The sequence below is a fragment of the Epinephelus lanceolatus genome, chromosome 21, assembly GCF_041903045.1.
Source record: "Epinephelus lanceolatus isolate andai-2023 chromosome 21, ASM4190304v1, whole genome shotgun sequence".
NCBI classification, from domain to species: Eukaryota; Metazoa; Chordata; class Actinopteri; order Perciformes; family Serranidae; genus Epinephelus; species Epinephelus lanceolatus.
Genome location: NC_135754.1, coordinates 26,134,956 through 26,158,296, shown reverse-complemented (window position 1 = coordinate 26,158,296; position 23,341 = coordinate 26,134,956). Strand labels below are relative to the sequence as shown.

The following is a 23,341-nucleotide window of genomic DNA, read 5'->3' as shown; positions in this document are numbered from 1 at the left end:
GGGGGATGGTTTCAGGAATAAATAGGCTCTATGTCCTCTCAGAGTGATCATAGGAGCTAATAATCAACAACAACAACGCCCTGATAATTTAAAGTTCTGTCTTTTTTTTTTGCAGTGTTAATATCACTTAAGAAGGTGTCTGTGCAGCTGCTTGCCAAAAGCCCCTGCAGGGTAGTGCATGTTGTTTGTCTCTATCACCAGCTGTCACACAGTGTTCCAGACTTTTCTAATCTATCTACAGGCAACTAAAACAGACCAACTGGGGACTTTAACGAGAACTGTTAATTCCAAAAATACCCAGTTACTTAAAATAAAACCAAGAAAATAATTTGGCCAGCGGTTTCCAACCTGGGGGTGGGACCCAGAGAAGGAGGCCGTGGCAAGATACTGTTTATCTAGAAGGTTGTAAGACAAAGAGAGAAACATATGTGCTCCACACAAAATGACGTTTCTCCAAATAATTTTTTGCAAGGCCTTAGGGATGGTAATGTCAGTATGTCTATTGGTGGGTTGTTCCAGACCAAAATATCTCAGCAACAACTAAATAGATTGCCACAAAATGTCATCAAACACCAGAGGAGGGACCAAGTCATTGTTTTGCAAGGCATAAAGAAGTCTCAAGTCTTTGTGTCAAGTCCTGAGTCAAGTCCCAACTCCTAAACTGCTTTGAGTGTTTTCAGTTTTGAGTCCTAAACAAGTCATAATGTGCTATTCACCCAGTAGTAACGTTAGCTAAGCATTCGCTCGCTACGTTAATATTAGCCTCGTCTTACCGCTCTTTGTGCAACTTCAAATGTTGATCGTAGGTGGAAGTTGTTGCATCTCTGTCTGTAATTTTCAACCATGTTTTGCATGCTGCAAATAGTTTTTTGTTGACCAACACGTATTTTTTGTAAACAGTATGTATTTTTTTACAACTGGCGCTCAGTATCATTATTTTTTTTTAGGGCTGTTTCCGAACAGTTGACCAAACGTTAGTCGACCAGAAAGATTATTAGTTGGCAAGATTTCATTGGTCGCTTAGTCGCAGAAAAAAACCCACAACACATGTGAAACTCTATTAGGAGCTGCGCCTCATCAAAATAAATCAAAACCTATATGACGAGACCATGTGGGAATTTAATTTGAAAGGACAGATACCCAGTATGGCTTTATAAACGAACAAATACCAGTGACTGAGCCTACGAAAGGTCAAAGATGGCCAACTAACTCTGGAATAAGGCATACAGTGATGACTGAGGGCTTTAGAATTTGTAACAAAGCTCAGTGCACTATGATATGCAGCATCTAACGTGTAAACATGTTGTTAATGCTTGTCTCTTACAACTTCATTGAATGCTGTTGGACTGGTTCAAAGTAAGTGGATTTTAATTAAATGTCGACTTGGTAGGCATAGTTGTAACGTTAGCTGATTCAGAAAAAGAGGCAAAATGAATTGATTTGGGGCAGACTTTTTAAATAGCATACTTTTTCATCTCTGGGCCTGGTGGAAGGTACCAAATATTTTAAAGCGAAAGACTCAAGTCCAAGTGAAGTCACGAGTCATTGTTGTTGAAGTCAAAGTCGAGCTGTGAGTCTTTTTTGATTTTGTCAAGGCGAGTCTAATGATGCTTTCACACCTGCCCTGTTTGTTTCAATCAAATTCATTTGCCCCCTAAGTGCGATTCATTTGGGCAGGTGTGAACACAGCAATCACACTCAGGTGTGCACCAAAACAACTGAATCGAGACGTTCTTGAAGAGGTGGTCTCAGTCCGGTTACAAACAAACTCTGGTGCAGTTCATTTATGGTGAGAACGTGTTCCAACCTCGATCTGAACCAACTGCAGTCACATGACACACTGTTTGGGTTAAACATGAGCATGTTACAGTCCTGGAGGATTATTAATGTGCACCTCCTCCTGTACTGCCTTAATATGCACATTCAGCACATCCAATGCATCAAAACATTGTTTTCTAGTTGGAGCCACGCCTCGTTTTCAAACTGTATGGTTTGACTAAAATGAACAATGACAGCAATATAGTCCACGATGAGCAGCAAAGGTTTTGTTTACTTCCTGGATTTTTCCGACATGGAAATTCTGACCAATCAAGAGCAGCTTTCTAACACAAGGCATTTGATCTGGTCCACTTGTAAATGCTGCAGTGAGAACATGAACCAACCCAAACTTGTCCCTGATTTGGACCAAAGCAAACAAACTCTTGGTCTGAAAGCACCCTAAAAGTCATCAAATTTGTGACTCGAGCCTGACTCCAGTCCAAGTCATGTGACTCGATCCACACCTCTGTGAAACACGAACAAATATAAAAGATCACAGACCAAAAGCATGACAAACCACTGACCAAGGCTGTCAACCTTGACTCAACCTGGTTTCCTTAACAGTAGAAAGTCTGCAGGAGGTGAGGGGCAGCCTTGCCTATCTCCCCCCTGGCTGCTGCCATTGTTTGGCTCAGGGCCCTGTGATGGATGCAGATATGGCTGTTTAATCAGCTGGTAGGGGAAATGTGATCCATTTGGCGCAGCACCAGGCCCAGGCCGGCATGCAGGACCCTTTTCCTCCCCATCACATCAAAAGACGGAGACGCCCCCTTCATTCATGTGCAGGACTGCCCAGGACTCACGCTCATTTATGAAGTGGTGCCTATAGATCCCCCCTCCCCAGGCCGCTCCACCAGGCTCTGTGTGCTGCCTCTGTTCCCCAGTCATGGGTTGGAGCTCCAGATGGGGAGGCTTTGTCTGGCCCTGGGTGTGCGGCACACACCGCCATTAATCCTGCCCTCTGAGAGCTTGCAAAGGACCATGGCAAATATTTGTGAGCTGCCCAAGTGTAGCGTTAGAAAGAAGAGGCCAGTGGGGGGGTAAAGAGAGGTGTTGAATACTGAAGCCATGGTGAATACGGGGGAGCGGTGCCATGTGTTTACGCATGTCTGTCAGCCACCAGCGCTTCAGTTATGTGAGCTGCTCCGCTAATGGTCCGGGTGTTATGTCTCCTGTGCTGGATTACTCCCACACCCTTTTTTGCCCGAGGACTGATTGAGTTCACGCACGCAGGCACCAACACACAAGCGAGTTAGTCACATGGTTGTTGTGTTTCAAGCAGTGAAGCCAACAGCATCGACCACACTGTCTCTCCAACCTGATGCTCTTTTAAATCTCCCATGGCCTGCGCCTTTTAGATATGCATGCATGCATGTGTGTGTGTATTCATTTTGCTGCTTTCCTCCCGTCGCCATGAATAATGAAGGAGTAACCTGGTCAATGTGACCATGCAAAATTCAGCACAATGCAGCTAGTGTTTCAGATGAGGTAATGTGCGGCCCGCTGCATGTCCTTCAGGTCAATGCAATATCAATACATGTGAAGAGATAGGTTTGGTTCCTGAGCCTGACAGACACACTGCACAGCCTTCACCTAGAGGTGAGGTCAGCTACGAGGTGGGGGGGTGGGACGCAGCCAAGAATTTAATTCAACACAGCTGCCACCGTGCTGAAAGACAGAAAAACTACACCAGAAAGTTTGTAAATGATCACAAGGTTTGGGTTTTAGTCAAGCAGTAACCTTCAGGGCTTGAAAATGAAGCCAACATGGAATTGCCAAAAACTGCTGTTCCTAAAATGGCCACTTGAGGCTGGCTCCAGAAGTACGTCAATCCTCATAGATATCCATGTTAAAATGCCTAACTTTACAGTAAAAATAAACATGAAGTGCTTTCAGACCAGACAGTTCCGGGGACTCCTTGAGAATACAGCCGGCTAGCGGTTGGTATGGCAAGGTAATTCACTTTGTTAAGTTAAAATCAAGTTGTATTTCCACCATCACACATGTGCTCAGAAAAGCGTGGACTTGACTTGATAAGCTTGGAGGCATATGTTTCCCATAAATCATACAAATTCCAACCGATTGTTAACTGAAATTGGTTCTTGATTTCCATTCCTATTTGTTACGAGCTGTTTTTTGTGTTTTGTGTTGTCTGTTGTTTACACGGCTAACAAGTTTTTAAGAATGCATTCTAAAAGCTACAATCGATCCTCGTTCTTGTGGTGCGGATACTTAGTTCTTAGAAGTATGTAAAAGTTCCTCCAGTCCAGAAACACCTGTTTACAGCCTGGCATATTTTGGTCTCTTTAGCTAATTTCTCCATTCATGAAAACTGTACAGGTGGGGAATTTATTATGTAACTCACCCATTTAAAATTTCTCCAAATATGGTCGCCTTGGGGGACCACTGGCTCCAAAAATCCAAGATGGCGAGGGCCAAAATGATGAACTTGACGCTTCAAAACTGGAGTCAACAAACCAATGGGTGAAGCAACGGTGGCTTCGTCCATTATTTTTACAATCTTTTGTTTTAAGTCCGGTATACACTGTGCGATTCTGGGCTGTCCCAAGTGAAAGATGACCAATGTGAAAGAAACACTGCGATATCTTTGGGCATGGCTCGAAAACGGTGGCCCTACGTTTTTTAATAACCTGATGTCTATGTTGTGCTTTACAGTTGAAGAGGTATTAGCCTGTGCAGCATCCTAGTGAACTCAGTATGGGAAGCTATTGCATTGTACGTCGTAGCCTGCGATTCAGAAGGCGCTGTCATCGTACAGTCTGCAAACTTGATATTGTACCCAAATTTATTAGATCCATGTCGCGCAGTGTAGCTTGCACTTATATAACGTCACTTGGGATTTGGGAACTGGCAGTGGGCATTTTTCACAATTTCTTTACATTTTAAACACTAAATTAACCAATTAGTCAAAAAGGAATCACCAGATTAAACGCTGGTGAAAACAGCCCATGGGTGGATCTCTAAACTTGGTTCTGTCACACTGTCACCTATCAAATCAGTCAGGAAGTAATCTGAATCATTACACCGTGTGCTTTAAAAACAGGTACATACTGTACATGCTGATCCCCTACAACAGCTCTGACATGACAGTGGATTAAACAGTCGTGTGAGAAATGGGTATCATGTATATACCACTCAGGCAATATAAGATTATAGCAGCTTAGAGTGTCATATGGGGAGAAATATAACATGATACTTGGCTCTATAAAACACAGAGATACATTTTTATAAGGACAGGCCGTGCCTCCGTGAAATGAAAGTGGATACGAATGACTCATACAGCGAGTGTGCTTGTGTGTGAAAGTCAGCTGTGCATCAAAGACAGAGAGATGCGGTATGATACAGAAATAAAAGAAAAGGGGGGTTGTTTAACATCAGGATATAAGGGCAGCTTCTTCTTCATTTAATTGTTGAGGTAGCTGACCGTGGGGTGAAAAGCACTAAAATCTTCCTGTCAGTTAATGCTTAACACACCAGCACATGAACAGAGACACAGACGAGCACACAGAAGGAAGCAAAACTGTCACAAACACACCCGATTTCGATTTACACTCCTTTTGTAACCTCCTAACCTTTGCTGAGTCTGACTTTCACTTGACATAGTGCAGATAAAGCAGATAAGGCATACATGAGGGCACAGATTAAAAGTTCAACCTGAGCCAACAGTACGTGACGCTTGCTGCAATGTTTTGGTCTGAAGACAGGTGACACACACAGTTGTTTTTGGACAACCTGACTGGAAACAGTGTGATTCACTGTAGCTGGATTTCAACACACAGGAAATTCTTGTTTTTAGCTTTGAAATAAATTCTTTGCCTGTTGTTTATGTTGTATATCACGTACTGCTTGTAGACAACACTGCAAACTCCTCATAGAAAATGAATAAAACCCTAAAGTAACCATTCATAGTCTGTTTATTATCTACAGGAGAAGGTGGTCGGCACAGCCTCAGTTTGGAGAAGCAGACACTGGCACAGAAGCTAAGAGATGTACTGCTGTCGCCGGGGGCAGCAGCAAAACGCATTTTAGCCACCTAAAAAACATCAGTTTAACTGCATGCTACATTTTGAATGTATTCATTTCTTTACCTTTCTGTTAGACAACCCTTTACGATGGGGAAGCCGCTAACAACTTCAGTTCCCCATCTACACTCTTGTCAAAACCACCAGACCAAAAACAAAAAACAAAAAACAGCAATTTTCTCTTGCTGAACAAAGGAGCTGCTGGTTCACCACTGCCTTGATGAAGGCGGCAGGAGCTCAGTCCATAGGGACTTGGGTTGGGAATCGGAGGATCAGTCGGAGGATCAGCCAGTTCAAGACCCCATCCGGACGAAATATGGAGTGTGGACTGGTAGCTGTAGAGGTGACAGTTTGCGGAGATGCCCTTGAGCCGATCCCCTAACTGCTTGGGGTGCCTGTCCATGGGCAGCCCCCGCACCCTGACATCTCTCCATTTAATGCAGGGCTTTTGACTCCAAGGGTAAAGCTGTGAAAATATTCTAAATATAGCGTACTTTAAACTGCAAAGCTTTCGATTTACTGGTCTATCTACGTCCCAACTCTCACCTAAGGTCATGAGCTCTGGGTAGTGACCAAAAGAATGAGATCAAGGATACAAGCGGCTGAAATGAGTTTCCTCCGTGGGGTGGCTGGGCTCAGCTTTAGAGATAGGGTAAAGAGCTTGGACATCCGGAGGGGGCTCGGAGTAGAGCCACTGCTCCTTTGCGTTGAAAGGGGCCAGTTGAGGTGGTTCGGGCATCTGATCAGGATGCCTCCTGAGAGCCTCCCCTTAGAATTGTTCCGAGTACATCCCACTGGTAGAGGCCCCGGGGCAGACCCAGAACATGCTGGAGGGATTACACATCTCATCTGGCCTGGGAACGCCTTAGGGTCCCCCAGGAAGAGCTGGAAAGCATCCCTGGGGAGAGAGATGAGGTGCTTTGCTTGGCCTGCTGCTCCCGTGACCAGGCCCCAGATAAGCGGATGAAAATGGATGGATGGACTTAGACGGATAGATTTTTTTTTTAGGTGGGTTTTCTTGGGTGGTTAAAATTTGTTTTGCTGCGGTCTGCGTCCACAGCATTACTCCTGCATGCTTCGCCAAATTGGGGGCATGCTGACCACCATCTACTGTAGGTTATACACTGACTATAGATATGTACCTCTGACAATCCAACTTAAAAAGTTCAGAACTATTACCATAACAAACACTGCACATCATTTGTTAGTGAAATCAAGAGATCTGTGAGGTTTTAAAGTAACAGCAGAGCTCAAAAGAGGCCAAATCACCCTACACTGCAGGTGCACTGGTTAGAACAAAAGCAAAAGTATATAACATGTAAAAGGGAACTGTGTTGAAAGTCACCACAGTTCATGCAAAACACAATAAATCCCATCGAAAAAGCGAAACTGTGAAGTGGAAGGGCTATAACACTGACTAATGTAAGTTGGTATGCAACCTAATAAGACCCACAACTTAGGTTTACATGATGCTATTTCCTCTGTGTAAAACCCTCTGCCCCAAATAAATAAAAACTGTAACACCCCAAGTATTTTGTAATGTGGGCCGTCACTGCTCGCATTTATGAGAGTTAGGACAATGCTGAGAGGAAAAGAGTCAGCCTGCCAGCGAGACACGGAAAAACACTCAACCCAGTTCATTGTGTGGAAGTGCGTTTTTCATACCACACAAGTGAAGGCACCATCAGCCAAAACACTGCCTTCTTCTCACACTGAGGCAGGCCGTATAACCATAACCTGAATGAGAGCGCAACCTTAGGATAACTATAGCCTTTATGTTCAGCCAAGCCTTGTGGGTGACATAAGATACTGACACAAGACAAAGCTTTCCCCCCTTCACCCCGTGGGGATGAGAACGTGTGTGACTGCATGTGTTCGCTGCTGCTCGGTGACGTTGCAGGGTGAGAATGTGATCACGACTTGACTGGCTCTGTTATAAACAGAGGGTCAGGGGAGATATTGATGGCATATCAGTGAGAGTGGAAAAGAGAAAGAAGCCAGTTGAGATGTCACAGCCTGCTTTTATCATCACCCACTACAGCTTTTCCTCTTTTTTTTCTTCTTCTCTTCTACCTGATATTTACAGAACTGTGACAAGACGTGAGATAAGTCCCCTGAAACAATACAGCTGCAACCTCTTATGAAAAACAGCCCAACTGAACTGGGGGAAACCACCATGTTACATGCATGTTATGGCGACACAAGTGACAGATGCTAAGCTGGAGCCTTCACATCCTCTGCTGAGTTTGTGGCCGTGCAGCAGCCGTTATCGCTTTGCTTTACTAAAGGCTGTATAATGTTGAGTCACGATCAGCAGACAGCTGCAGTATGGCTTTCACACTTTACACAGAACGGTTCTTTCCAATCGAGCAGGACACAAAGGGGATTCCCTGTTTGCAGCATTAAGAGACACTTGATTTTTTTCCATCCTGTAGCCTTCTGAAGAACCTCCTGAGTGTGTGTGTGTGTGTGTGTGTGTGTGTGTGTGTGTGTGCGTGAGAGAGTGAGTATCCTGAACTGTCAAAACCACCTACTGGAAACTTTCTGTCCTTCCCAACCGCGAACACATCTGAGGCTAAACGAACAGGACGTAAACCATAAGCCTTCACTTTCTGTCTCTCAGAGATACTAAAAACACTGTGTAAGTGCTTGCACAGGTCTTATCTCCTCCTCTATCGCCTATGCTGTACACATAATAGATCAACACATCAAATGGCTGCTGTATAGTATTAGATTTTCTGAAGTATTTGTTACAAGGAGCCATTGATTTCCATTCATTTCTGTATATGAAAATCAAGACTCTTGAGACAGTGTCTCGATCATGGGCAGTTTACTGGTTAATGTAAATGTATTTAAGATCAGCATCACAAAATCTGTAATCCTATTGGTCTATTTTCCTCCAGAACAAAACTAGTGTACATTACCTTGCGTACATTTCTCAATCACATCATTATTTCTGTAAATTTTAGTTTATTAGTTGAGCTTCCTTCAAAGCCCCGTGGAGTAAAAATACCCCTGGTTGGGTAGCACGGCTCTACATGTGTAACATCAAGTCTGTATTATGTTTTTTGACATTACTGTTGTAATTCAGTTAATGAGAAAAAATAAATACAGATCTAACACTGACTGAGATGGATTACACAACCCAAGCATGTCACAAGACTGTGCTGACAGATTTGTATATGTAAAACAAGAATAGAAACCAGGGGCAGTGATCTGCGATGTAAAGTAAATGTTGGCCAGTGGGCCCATCCCTACTTGTTGCACCCTTGCTTGAACCACACCCATCTCCAAACTTGGCTGTCATTGTGATCTCAGTTGCACACCTGTAAAGTTTTATGAGCCAGAGCCCTTCTTCTGTAAATATTCAGTCTGATAAATACGGAAAAGTTGATCATGTTAGTGCAGGGCTACCCAGAGCTTTACATCTGTCCCACAGACAATAGGCCTACACACTTATAAACAGCTCCTGGAAAAAGATCAGCTCTGCACTCAGGATTTCAGGTAAACAGGCTATACAATGCTTGTTCAGGCACAAGAGTAGCACCCAGCATCTAACATTGCGTTTTCCAGGCGGTTAAAGACGCGGCATGTGTACGGCCACTAATTTACAGGGCTGGTAGCTGTGGTTATTTCTAGAGCTTAGATCGGGCCCAAAAAGTCCAGCCCGACCCCACCCGAGCCCGTGTATGTTCTGTCCAAGCCCAGCCCAGCCCGGCCTGTCCCTTTAACTGTAATTATGAGCCCGGTTTAAACTCGGTATTTTTTTCAAGAATATGAACATGAACATTGAAGGCTGACTCTCATCTTTCTTTCCAAGGCAAGCCATCATCATGCCCATTGGGTTGGGTTCGGGCAGAGGATGTAAGCTCTGATTATTCCACAGGCTAGTTAATAACATGTCGGACAGGAAATCCAAAGTGTGGGATCATTTTGAGAAGGTGAAGGACGAACCCAAGGTGATATGTAAACTCATCTTCAGTGGTCGACTACAAACATGACGTATCATCTGAATCATGGAAGTAGCTACATGCCCATTAGCCCACAGCGTCATTAACAGGCGGCTCGCTCAGTGTGTGACGTGCACTTGTAGATAAAATATAGGCCTATATTAATGAAGGTTCATTAGTACGGTTTTGTATTTCTCTGTAATGTAGCACAGTGTTAACAATGTTACTGATACTATTCTTTCTCACACCTTCAACTCAAACCATTGTGTTGCCCCGCCCATAATATATAATTTAATGATTTAATTAATATTGTAAACATGCAGGTGACTAGTCTACTGATGGCTCTAAATGACGACTATTTGTAGACTAGGAAAATTCTTAGTCGGGGGCAGCCCTACCACAGACAGACAAACAGACCTGGCAAAATACTCAAAACAGCTTCTGTGGTAATTTCCACCACATTTCACCATGATGACACACACACAGGCTTACTAGGACAAAACAATACCAGCCGTGGCCATGTTGAAACACTGCAATGATTTGCAAAATGTTTAGCTTTAGTGTAAAGGACACAGAGTTTGTAATAAATATGCTAAAACATGCAAAATCACTGGTGTGGTGCTTCACACTGTATCTTTCTTGGAGGGTATTTCTGCACTGATCTCTATAGGATGAAAGGTATTAGTGTGTTTGACCACTCTTTGACTGCACCCAGCGTCACATCTAGGTGTGGTCAGGTGTGGTCCCTTGTTCTCGTGACTACACCCAACTGTGATATATATCACAGGGTGGGGAAAGACCAGGCAGTTACCACAGGCTGGTAACACTAGCTAGATTATTTGCCTGGGTGCAGCTATATTTGAAGTTCAATGTCATGGATAACAGAACAAATTTCAAGAACAAGTTTGTGGCACCAGATTTTGAGGAAGAAGAAGAATCCATGGAATAAAAGATGATACTTCTAGTTTTCATTTGTTTTAACTGTCTATTGTGAGTCCTACAATGTTATAGAAGTGCAACGCTACTTCTGTGGCCTACTCTACTAAGGGTCTTTCTTTCGTAACATCCTCTAAGAGTCGAGTACGAAAGAGTTTAAAGTTACGATTTCACTATTAAAAAGTCCTCACGGAGCTTTAAAGTTGCACCTGATAAGAATACTTTTTGTTTATTTGGCTAAACTCTTACAAAAAGTAAACTCCCTTCATCATTTCACAGCTGTCCTGTCAGCACTGTGCTCAATATGCAGAGCTTCATGTGACCCAGATCTAACCACACTCTTTTCATCAGCACGTTATTATTAGCTGTGCTGCTGATGACTAGCTGAGCCCTCGTTTGTTTGTGTGTGTGTGTCTATATCTCACTGTGTTTGAGTGTTTTGCAAGCAGTAAGAGGCTGCTGAGTCACCTGCTTGTGGTAGAGAAAAACGCACACATGTGCAACCACACACATAAACACAAACCATTAGGAGAAAAAATGGCTCGAGCAGAAACCAGGCAAGAGCCCAAGTCGCCCCCAGCCAAGCAGCCTGTCTATTGGTAATTGCAAGAGGGATTGGATCCCCATTGAAACAACTAAGGGCCTGTGTTCATGTATTTAAGAGGCAGTGCTATGTTTCAGCCTGCCATCTGTGGGCTTTAGCTCTCCGATTCTCTCCCACTCTCACTCCTTTTCTTTCTTTCTCTTTTTCTCTCTCACGGGTGGAAAAGTACCGTCGAGGGGCTCAGTGGCCAAGGCCCGGCCGGCTCCTTTGTCTCGCCGTGGGAGTCTAGTCTCACTGTGAAAAAAGCTCCGGTTAATTATTAATATCTCATTGACTTATAACGCACAGCAGGCTTTAGAGGAGCCTGCAGGCAGGGGGAAGCTGTCACCCCGGGGTGGTGAGGGATGATAGGCCAGGCTTGGGCACCCACCGCCGTCTCATCAAGCTCTTTAACCTCTTTGTGCGGCAACTGCCACAATCCATCTCGAATCTGTGCTCAATCTGTGGTGCACTGTTATGTTCTGATCTCAAGTCTATCTGATCCAAACAGAAGGTTCAAAACACAGTTTGAATGAAAGAGAACGAGATGTTGTATATTCAGCCGGTCTCACTTCGTCCTTTCTGCTCTCATTTTAGCTTTGTTGTACTCTGCTCAGATCTATCACTGGGTAACGTGTATCATCATGACCTAAAATTACCTCTAATCTGTCTATCTTAACGGACAGGATACAAGTTTAAGGCGTACTCCGCTGAAAACCTTGAGTATCAAATACTAACTTCCTGACCTGTGGGCTTAAAACATGTTGCAGCTTGCTCCGCTGCAGATAGCAGCAGCATAGGCCTAGATTTCAGGGGCAACGCAGGAACCACGTCCCCCTCGATAGGACAGTGGAGGACGTTTTGGCCAAAAAATTGGGTGTTGGGGTAGTAGTATCCCAAATACAGGTATAAGACATTAAAATACTGTCTCAAAATATGTTTCATTGGAAAGATCGACCCCCAAAACTTGACATATGTTGGATAGGTGTACACAGACCCTCTAGCATTAATTCCATTTTACCCAGACTGTGTCACACTAAAACGTTAAAACTTTGCTTTTGACTTGGGGAAAAAAACATGTTCCACTAAATCCATGAAGGTATACTTTTAATGTGTGATACAGGAGGGTATTGGGACAAATAAAAACCACAAAATATGACTATTATTCTCCTAGGTTGGGCCCTTTTTTGAGCTAGACTGACTGGACTATAAGCGCTTCCTATAGTGTGATGCTGTGGCACGAAGGTCCTAAAGTTTGACCTCTGAATTAACTTTGTTCCACTGGGTATATTTTGGTATACTTTTGGGTGTCTAAGGACCTCATAAAACCTTGAATGATGACTTTTGTGATTTTCCCTGGGTCAAACAACAGAGTGACTGGACTAACAAGGGTTACAACTGATTTCAACAGTGATCCAACTATTGAATTCTAGGTATATTTTTTTATACTCATATTTTGTCTTTGTTACTAAAATTATATGTTTATCTTTGCACACAATTAAGTTTGCTAACATTAATTAATCGTAGGGCTGCAACTAACGATTATTTTCATTGTCGACTAATCTGTTGATTATTTCCTCGATTAGTCGACTAATCATTTTATCAAAAAATGTGTTAAAATGTTGAAAAATGTCGGTCTGTCTCTCCTAAACCCCAAAATTATGTCATCTAATGTCTTGTTTCGTATTCACGCCAAAGGGTTTTAGTTCACCGTCATGTATTTTGGGTACTTTTATAGTACTTTTCTATGAAAAATGACTCAAACTGATTAGTCGACTACTAAAATAGTCACCGATTATTTTAATAGTCGATTAGTCATCGATTAGTCGGCCAATCATTGCAGCCCTAATTGTTTGCAATGAATGTTAAAGGCTAACCACGCTAGTGACACATCAAATTAAGGATGCACAATTTTTTTGCCGATATCCGATATGCTGATATATAAAAAAATATTTGGCTGATACCCGATACCGATACCAATACATCAAACTTTTTCCCTACCTAATTTTAGTTACCATCAAGCATGCATACTCTTATCATGATGGCCCAGTGGCAGATGGAGACATGAAATAAAATGCTAGGTTCGAATTCCTTTAGTATTTATTCTTCCGGAGGATTTAACCGTGAGCTGAATTATCTGCAGAGGTCTCTTCCTCTCTAAAACAAACGGACCAGGTGATTAAAACTGGTAAAAACACTAAGTATGGCAGTTTCATGTTACAAAGTAGTGTTTCTCCAGCGCTGTTTGGCATGTCGGAGCTGGCAGCTAGCCCAGCAGCTAAGGTGCCTCACATTTTCTCTCTGATAACTGAAGACGTTCGGGAGGTTTTTACCAGGAGCCTAATTATCTACAAAAGTCTCTTCCTCTCCAAAACAAATGGATTTGGTGATTTAGGTGGGAAAATCACCGACAAAACAGTTTCACAATAAAGAAAATTATTTTGCGGAGGGGCTGCTAGCCACGGTGGCTGATGCGAAAACGAGAATGGCCCTATCTAGAGCCAGTGTTTGGTTTGTCTGTTCTAGGCTACTGTAGAAAGATGGTGGTGCAACATGGTCTGCTCCCTAAGTAGATACAAACATCTCATTCTAGGGTACGAAAACACAATGATTCTTATTTTCAGGCGATCCTACACACCTATACATCCCCTAAATCCAACACACTGGACCTTTAGCTGCTCAGCATTCTTGTGACAATCCAAGTGGCTAAACATGGCTGTATATATACAGTAGCAGTACTTTGGCTAAATAGAGCTGTGTTAAGCCATATTTGACTAGATGTGGCTAGATATGGCTGTGTTGATCTATATTTGGCTAAACACAGTGCAGTGGTAGGAACAGATTATGCTGCAGTGGTGTTTTGAGAACTTTCTATGGACATTGTAGACTCTTTTGCAATGAGTCTTGGTCACCATCGGAATCTATTTTGCATCTGCTGTGAATCCAAGTTGATTACAGCCGTCGTCCTCTGTGAGCAAAAGCAAGCAAGCCTACAGGCAGTGAGGGTGAGATGCTCAAGACTCATGTTTTCACTGTAATATTCTATTAAAAGCACAGAAATGTGAGTGTAAACGTTGGGATTAGAGAGACAAATGGAAAAAAGATAAAGCAGTGTTGGATGGTAAGCCAACAACAGAATGGCTGAATGAGGAAATCATTCCCAGAGCTGATTGTGTTTACATTCCCCACAAAGCTGCCAATTCCCATCCATGGGAATGGGATGAAAACGTAGCTTGGACTCTAAGTTAATTAGTGACTTTATGGAACTGGGGTAAATTCTGCCCTTAAACACAAAACTGATGTAATCCAGCCTTCATGTTCATGGTGGAGAGAATTTAAGAAAACCTTAACAGAGACTTTTAACCAGGTCTGTGTCACCACAGTGTGGGGAGTCTGTGCAGATTAATGGTTTTTAATTTACTCACATGTCGCCAGTGCTGGGAACTTCCTGCCAGTGGCAAAGGCAAATTTCCACCGGGTGATGCTGAATGCGTCATTTTACATCATCGATGACTCATTTCGCGTCACCCGGTGGATAGTTGGGGAGCCCTGAGTGCTCGAGGCATGAAAGAAAACAAACACCATTCATCTACTCACGCTCCCCACACTGTGGTGACACAGACATCATTGAAAATCAGCATTGTTTCCTTTTAACTTCTTAACTTCAATATTCACATGCACTTAAGCTCCACTTTGTAGGATCTACGGAGATCCCAATGCTGCATCGCCATGTTTCTACAGTAGCCCAGAACAGACAAACCAAACATGAACTCTAGACAGGGCCATTCGCATTTTTGTGTCGGCCACCGTAATTATAAACACTGATATTTTAACGTGAAACTGCTTTATTCAGTGTTTTTACCGGTTTAAATCATCTGGTCTATTGCCGAGATTTTCCGTTTCACAGCTTGTGAAATAAAACAGCACTGCCATGTCCGAAAACATACCAAAGAGACGACGCATTGGAAACCGGAAGAAGATGATGTTTACAGAGTAGCCGCTTGTAAACCGCACGAAAATGGTGGCACCGATGAAAAAGCTTACAGTTGCACAAGGTGTGGAGACGCTGATGGACTCAGACAATTCCTGTTTTGATCAACACTCTGAATCTGATTTGGACGAAGAAGCAAATGAGTTTGGTGGAACAAAACGGGATCTCCGTGACGGTGACAGTGACACTCGGACAAGACGACCACAGAGGAGAGGGCGACAACAGTACTGACACTGAACATTATTATCATTATTATTATCATTATTTATACACTTGAAATTGACATAAGATAATGAGAAAAAAAACAGTAAATGTGAAATTGATTTTTTACTTTAAAGCGACAGTCTTTGACAAAAATGCAATTTTTATTTGAATGAAAATGCACAAATTCGAGTGTTGATAAAAAAGGAATGGAATTTTTTTGTGTGTTTAAAAACAGAAGGTCTTTTCTTTAGTTTCATGTATATACTGTTTGCATATTCATAGAGCAAATTATTCTGTGGGCCTTGAAAGATTGGTGAATATGATCAAAAATGCTGGCCGGGAAAGTGTTAATTTGGAGAGGAAGAGACCTCTGCGGATAATTCAGATCACAGTAAAAACCTCCTGAATAGCCAACAGTGATTAAATTCTAACAGGGAGAAGTTTCAGCTTGTTGCAATCTGCAATCCTCACTGCTAAATGCCACTAAATCCCCCTTCAATCTTACACACTGCTCCTTTAAGTTCATTCATTGTGAAAACTGTAATTGCTGCAATCTTCAAGCACTGAAAAAGGTGTCGAAAAGTACAACCCACCCTACACTCTGAAACCAGAATGGATAAGGAGGGAGCACACAGCCAGGAAAGAGATCCAGCTAACAAAACCCAGCTTTCATGTGTTATCTGTTAAAAAGGAGGGAAATCCAGCAGTGGAAATAGCAACCTTATGCAACACGTATTTTCCTTTTTTGCCATGCAAATGTCCTGCTAAAGGCCGCGCTGCTGAGTGACAGAAGAGGAGCAGTGAGAGGCTGGTCAGAGATTAGTGGACAGGACTGAAATGACACAAAATGAGTATATACTGTACATGGATGATTGTGCATACTGTATATATTGTCTCTGTTGGGCCTACAGTGTGTTACTTTGGGAACAGCAGCAAACCAAACACTGCTGACTCAATCTGCCCGTTAGCCACAGAACAAACGAAACCCAACGGGTCACAATGCCCTGGATTTCAGTTCCTCTGATGATCCAGGGGGACCTGCGCACAAAAGCAGGCCCCTGTGGATTCTGCCTCAGTTCAAATGCCAGATTCTGCACATAGTATGATTCACTGGATTGGAGCAAAGGGTCTCTGTAGTGGCGCAGAGGCAAAACTGACCTCAATGACACGTTCAGAGAATGCTGTAGCTGTCGAGTTGACAAGCTTTTAAGCTCACAGCCCACGCCCTCAGCGGAGAAGAGTGAAATGAGATAACTTCACTTCCTTCCCACACAGACAAAACTAATGTGCTAACAGCGGTTCACAGGACAGGGTGTGGGACTGCGCTGTAGACACTATAAAGTGCACGCACGCTCGTCTGCAGAGAAAAACAGTTCACAAAGGTCAAACAGAGCAAAGGACGAGAGAACATGCAACTGAAGCAGAACCTGCTCAGACAAGATTGCACATTAAATCCAGTTCCACAAAAGTGTGCTTCAGAAAGAGAATTAAAGGCTTTATCATGGGTGAAAAGAGATGTCATAATCAACTGGGTGGTGCATATAACGCAATAAGGCCTTGAAATATGGTAGGTCACATACAGACAATCACTCTGTGTTTGACAGACAAACACTTGAAACCATGCACATTATCATAGCCGTTGAGGCTATAGGACACCAGTGGATGGCTGAAAGATAAGCTAGGCTGAAATACAGTATGTACCTGAGAGCCATCCCAGGGGCAGCGCTCAGTTTATAAAGGAGATTAAGCTACAACCACAGCCATGCACGGTCACCCTGCCAAGGTTTAGTGTCACAGATCTGCAAAGGACAGAGCCCATCCATGAACCTAACACTGCTGCACTGTGTTCAGTCTAATGTCTGTTTGATTCACAAGAATGGAGACCCGATAGGCTGTTTGTGTCAGAGGGGGAGAGCATCGCCTTTCTGTCGACACACATAATGCAGCGAAGTGTTCACACTTTTCCGTGAACCCTTTCACCCATCAATCATTCGGCGTGTATATTTATTCAGGGTGGAGAATTGTTAACTCTGTTTTGCGTGAGTGCTCCGTGTATACAGAACAATAAAAACACCCGTACTACATGTTTTAAATAGTGTTAGTGCAAACAAGATAGGAAAGCTAAAACATACAAAGCAGAAACTGGAATAAAAGGGCTGTGAAATGAAGCCAAACTGGAAGTGCCAGAAACTGCAGTTCCTCTAATGGCCACTTGAGGCTTGCTTCAAAAGTGAGATTCCCCATGGAGCCCCATGTGAAAAAACACTCAGCAGCAGAAATAAACATGTTTACAGCCTGGTACAAAAAGCAGTTTTGGTCTCAATAGCCAATTTCCCTGTTCACAACAACTGTACGGGGAGTAAATATTTATATAACTCACCATGTTACATTTTATTAAGATAGAGGCTTCAAAAATGGAGTCCGAAAACCAATGGGTGACGACACAGTAGCTACCTTCATTATTTCATACAGTCGATGCACTGTACTGGCAATAAATCATCCATTTCAGGAGCACGTATTAAAAGATTTAAATATGGAATATCTGCAATGTATTCCAGCTACATCACCATCATGAATCACCTTATGCTGCAAAACATCTGAAGGCTTTTTTGCCTCAGTTTTAAAATGAGGAACAAGTTTAAGTTCAGATATTTTATAGTAGTAAGCAATAATATCCAGACCAAGCCAACTGACAACTGTTGGTCAATGTCAGGGGGTCAGTGAGCATCTGTTGCCCTAGTTTTTGCAGTGATTTCCACACTACTGGCACTAGTAGGCCCTCGCCAGCAGGTTTTTGGACCTAGCAGAGCTCATCGCTAAGTGAAGTTTAACTTAGATCACGAGAAGAGATATGGAAGTGAGGAAAGCAAACAACTAAAGTCAAGAGTGTGTGAGATCTAAACAAACGTGTTATATTAGGTAAGATTGTTTTTTTTACAACCACTGATCCCTTTCGCAGAAATGGTTTGTAATTGTTTGTGTGATTTTTCACTAGGGCATAGTAAATATGCTCTGTTCTTTCAACACTGGGTCATGTTGTCAATAGCCCTTTTTAAACAGGAATTGTGCAAATTTGCAGGAAAGCCCAATCAGTCTTTTTTTTCAGCACTGGCAGTACAAAAACAAAATCAGGGAGTGTGGCAAAATGCCGCCTACCTACTTTGTTTACACAGAATGCGTGAACAAGTAACAAAACGTGTGGCTCAGCGTGTGACGTAAACAGTGACGTGGGAGGGAAGCCGCGGCTGGTCAGATCAACTCGTCAATCCAGCTCTGTGTGTCTAAATGCTCGCAGCTTGCCGACAAAATGGCCCAACATTCGCGGAAAATCTGGCAGTGTAAAAGGGGCTAATGTGCTAACTGGCTAACTAGCGTTTTGAATCTGTCCTGTTGGTCTTCTGGTTTCCCTTTTTGAATGACAAATACAAGCTACTGCCGTCTGCTGGTATAAAGAGTTATTTCATCTTGTACAGACACAGAATGCACCTGCTAGTTGACCTTTTGCTATAGTCTTTGTGGTTTGTTCAAGCACAACTTTTTGGCCGAGACACAGGTGATGTGAGACCCTGATGTCTGTTTGGTGTGTCTGGCCCTTTATTTAGAGTGTGTGGCCATTTGAGAAGTAAGAATACAGTTAAACCTATTTTGACACAGCACTGAACTAGCAACGGAAGATTTATTACCACAATCCTGACAACTATGTTACACTAAGATGATAGCAAACATCTTTCCACTCTCAGAGCTGTACTTTGCTTTTATAATCTGTTTGCTCAGGCAGCCTGATGGGCCATTTGCTTTCCTTCTTTCCCCTGCACTGTAGCTGTAATGGCGTTATTTGCATGGCTTCATTATGGGAACCAGTGGAAACCACCTCTGGATATCCCCACTAACTACGGTTATGTGCCACTCAACGAGTCGGCAGAGGGACTCGGCCCATGCTGGACACTGGCGACCGATTCCTCTGAACCTGAACTGAATTGATGGGGATAATTTTACAGTTTATTGGTGGCAGGAGGTCTATCGTAAGATGTTAAAAGCTGCTCTCACTCTCTCACAGACATAACTGAGCCATCCAATACCACTGCCTGTTGTCTATAAAGACGACTCAACAGGTCACTTCAGAGGACTTCACGATGGCATCAAGCCACATCCTTTTAACTATCATTCCACATCCGTCTCAGACCTGCTGGTTGTGATGGCTCTGATTACAGGAGCAGCAGTTACAGTGATAGCTATGAATATTTGCATACCGACCATCTGCTGGGAACTGGGTGTTCTAACTGATGATGCATGTGTGCATACGTGCGTGTTTTTGCATGAGCACAACAGCTTCATTGATAAGGTGTTTACTAACCCCTGTAGTTAACACTGCATGTTACATAGTTCACAGCAGTCACACACACACTGACTCACCTTTCATCAGTGTAAGCCAGTGGTTTTTAAACTTTGTGCACCTCATACAGCCTCAGAATTATCAGGCTTTCCAAGTACCATCACTATGAGCGACATAAAAAATGAAGTAGCGTAGGCCTACCATATTCAGCTATGGAGAGTTCACACAGGAGGCACTTACTAAGATAAAGTATTTTCAATTGAAATTTAGTACTGTCACAGCTGTAGATATATATTTAATTAATTGATTTAATCAAAAAATCTATCTCAGAGATTCATCCGCAGCATGTGTACAGCCCCAAGGGGCAGCTCTGGCAGCCCTGCACTAAAATGATCAAATTCTTCTCCATATGACATGTGGTGCGCGCTGCTGCGTTCCAAAAGTTGAACTTGGAGTATCTCAAAGCGTAGCTGTCCTGCTCTGAAAAATGGGCGCTTGGGAACACGTGCGCGCCTCGACGGCATAGCTCTGGCGTTAGCGTGCGCCTGCTGTGTGTCTACATTGAAAACAATGAATTTGAGGGCGCAAAAAAGCGTGAGCCCTAAGCCAAGTACGGCCCCAAAGCCGGGTTCACACTACACAACATTTTAGTCTGTTCCGACAGTCACTATGTCAGATTAGGCGAATGCGGAGCCATAAAATCGTGCCATGACTTGGCCACAGGCTACACGCTGGTGCACAACCAATCATCACTGGTTGTCTTTTACAACGTCCGTGATGTCATCATGTAATTTTTGTCCTATTTGTCCTATAATAATTTTACTATTATTATTATTTCAGTCACTGTGTCTGTTCATGTCCCAGCTGTACTGTTATTGTAGTAACATAAAAAGTGTCACCAGACATCAGGAGCTACATTTGAAGCAATGCATGAAAACATGCAAGTCACTGAATCCTCCACAACAAGCTCCTGCAAATGTTTCACAATAAAAGCCTGTTTAGAAAATGAAGGGATTCTCTTAACTGAAGTTATAAGGGGCTTTTAATTTTAGACAGGTACAGGGTGTGCTGAGTTTGAAATGACAGTGTGAAGCAGTAACTTTAACAGGGCAAACAGGAGCAGATTAAAAGTAAAAATATAAAAATTCAGAGGGAATGAGAAATAACGATCTATTTCAAATGAAGCTAGTAAGTAAAAGCCCCACCGCTACTTTTTATTTTATTCCTTCATATGGTCCATTACGATGAAATAACAACAGTATTTGCTAGCCTTATGCTAACCTGGTTGCTAGAGCGCCTCTGCTGTTTCACGCCATTATTTTCCTTTTTTTTTACTCTGTTGTGGTAACATTCCTGGAGGAAATATCACAAACCCTGGGGTGTTGTTGTCCTGATTGGTCAAAGTGGCAGCTGTGATGGGAGAAATCGTGAACAACAAAAAGAAAATCAAACATGCTAGACTTTCTGTCAGGACGTCGTGAGGCGTCCCAGACGTGACATTGGTTGTTGTCTACTGACTAATGACACACTACATGATTATTATGCACGACACTCATTGTTGCTCACAATGCAAGCCGACGCAGTGCAATGCTGCGTCGGGCTATAATCAGGCTGATATCGTGTGGTATAAACCCGGCATAAGCCAGTGGTTCTCAACAAGGAGTCCTTGAGGGAGATCCCCAGAAGAGCGGGTAGTTTATTTACACTATTGAATTCACTACAGAAGTGAGTCCAATGTGAGTGTGAGTCATAAGAGTGACTATTCTGATCATAAGTCTCACTTCCTCCATGGTTATCTTCTCAACTGTGCAACTCTGATCTTAATCATATTTAACAACCAAAATCTTTTCAGATGGAGGTTCCTGAAACAAAATCTTATCAAATGAGGGTCCAAGACCTAATCTGTACCAGTTTATAAGTCCTTATCAAGGAAAAGGTTGAGAACCAGTGTGCTTTAAGCTGAACACTGACACAATCATACTTGCATTTGAAGGCCAACATCCTAAAGCCACGTTCCCATTGTATCATCCCAACAGCCAGAGTTTAAGCCTGAATCTTGGAATCTTGAATCTTATGATCTATGTGACGAATAATTTGATTTGATTCATGACATGTAAAAGCTCCCAACATGCCAATAACATGGCATGAATGCAGCAACCTCAGCACACTGGCAAGTTCCCTACCAAATATGCTAACAATAGCATAAGTGCAACTCAGCACAGGAAAAATACTACAGGAAATTTAATCTGCACGGTAATCACACGGTGACCAACCGCCCCCCACTGTGCTCCCTTCCTGTTGCGTCCCTCAGTGACGACCGCAGACGGAAAGGACACGAACCAGGGTGTGGTTTCGGTAAACTGGCTCATAGTTTGCACCATCAAGGACAAGTTATCTCTGGAGACGTTTATTCTGGCTCAGCCTGCTTTGGAAAACAGTTTCCCAACACTCACATTAGCAGTCAAGCGTTGGCCACAGGGAGAGGTTTACAGTGTAAACCATTCTGAAGATGGTTGCTGCTGTGTGAAAATGTTTGCTGTGCACTCTCTGCCAGATTCCAACAGGAATTCAGCGAGGGCTTCCTCTAACTCACTGGCCCTCATTCAAAATACCTATCAATACTGTGTTAGTATCTGACACATCACTACACTGTTTTCTCCTCGGCAGAGTTACAAATGCCAATACTGAGGGTGTACGTTTAAATCAAAGGCCTGAAATCCAGCTTCTTTGATTATCACAGACAAACGCAGAGACACACAGCACGCCAAGCTCAAAAGGTTCAGAAACTAACAGTGTCGGCGAGCAGTAGCAAAAATAAACTGGTTTACAAATGACGAAACAGCGTGGTGTGAACGTGCTTTTATGAAGCTTCAGAGCTGCAGTTCCTTGAAGATAAGGGAACAGAAAGAAGAACACAGGACCAGCAGACGCCACAGAACGCAGGAGATGACTATTTAAAATGACAGCAGCCAATAGTGAGCCACAGGACAGGACAGAGAACAGTGAAGCACAGTCATAATCTGACCGCTCTTCCAGTATCGCAACAGTTTGACCCCGAAGATGGAGAAGTACAGTTACTGTTCGCTGTGTTAGGCAACTGTTTGCTAACATACATGATGTATCAACTTCATGGGGTTACCTATCCTCCTGAGACTTGAACTTTTGTTTGGTATGCATTTCTCATTTTTCCTTGTTATTTGGGATCAGTAGGACCTGATAAGTACAAAAAACTCAACATTGTCGACGATAATGAAGTCCCAATGTCCAATAACAGTGTCTTAGCTTGTTACTGTTGCTAAAATTGGTCAAATGTGTTGCCATATCAAACTACAAACATTATGTCAAACCATAAAATGTGATCAGGTTTTGGAGCTTGTCCACTTTTGTGTCAGGATCAGCTGCAGACTGACTTGGCAGAGATGGCTGCCATCTTGTTTTTACATGGATTAGTGTACTGTGCTCTTACTTCCACTAGATGACACA

At 42.9% G+C, this 23,341-nt stretch overlaps 1 protein-coding gene across 1 annotated transcript in view; it reads right to left on the bottom strand.

The window, feature by feature from the left end:
* The window catches only part of lhpp (phospholysine phosphohistidine inorganic pyrophosphate phosphatase), a 43,302-nt gene that overhangs the window by 2,688 nt on the left and 17,273 nt on the right, over positions 1 to 23,341 (bottom strand). The window lies entirely within an intron of this gene.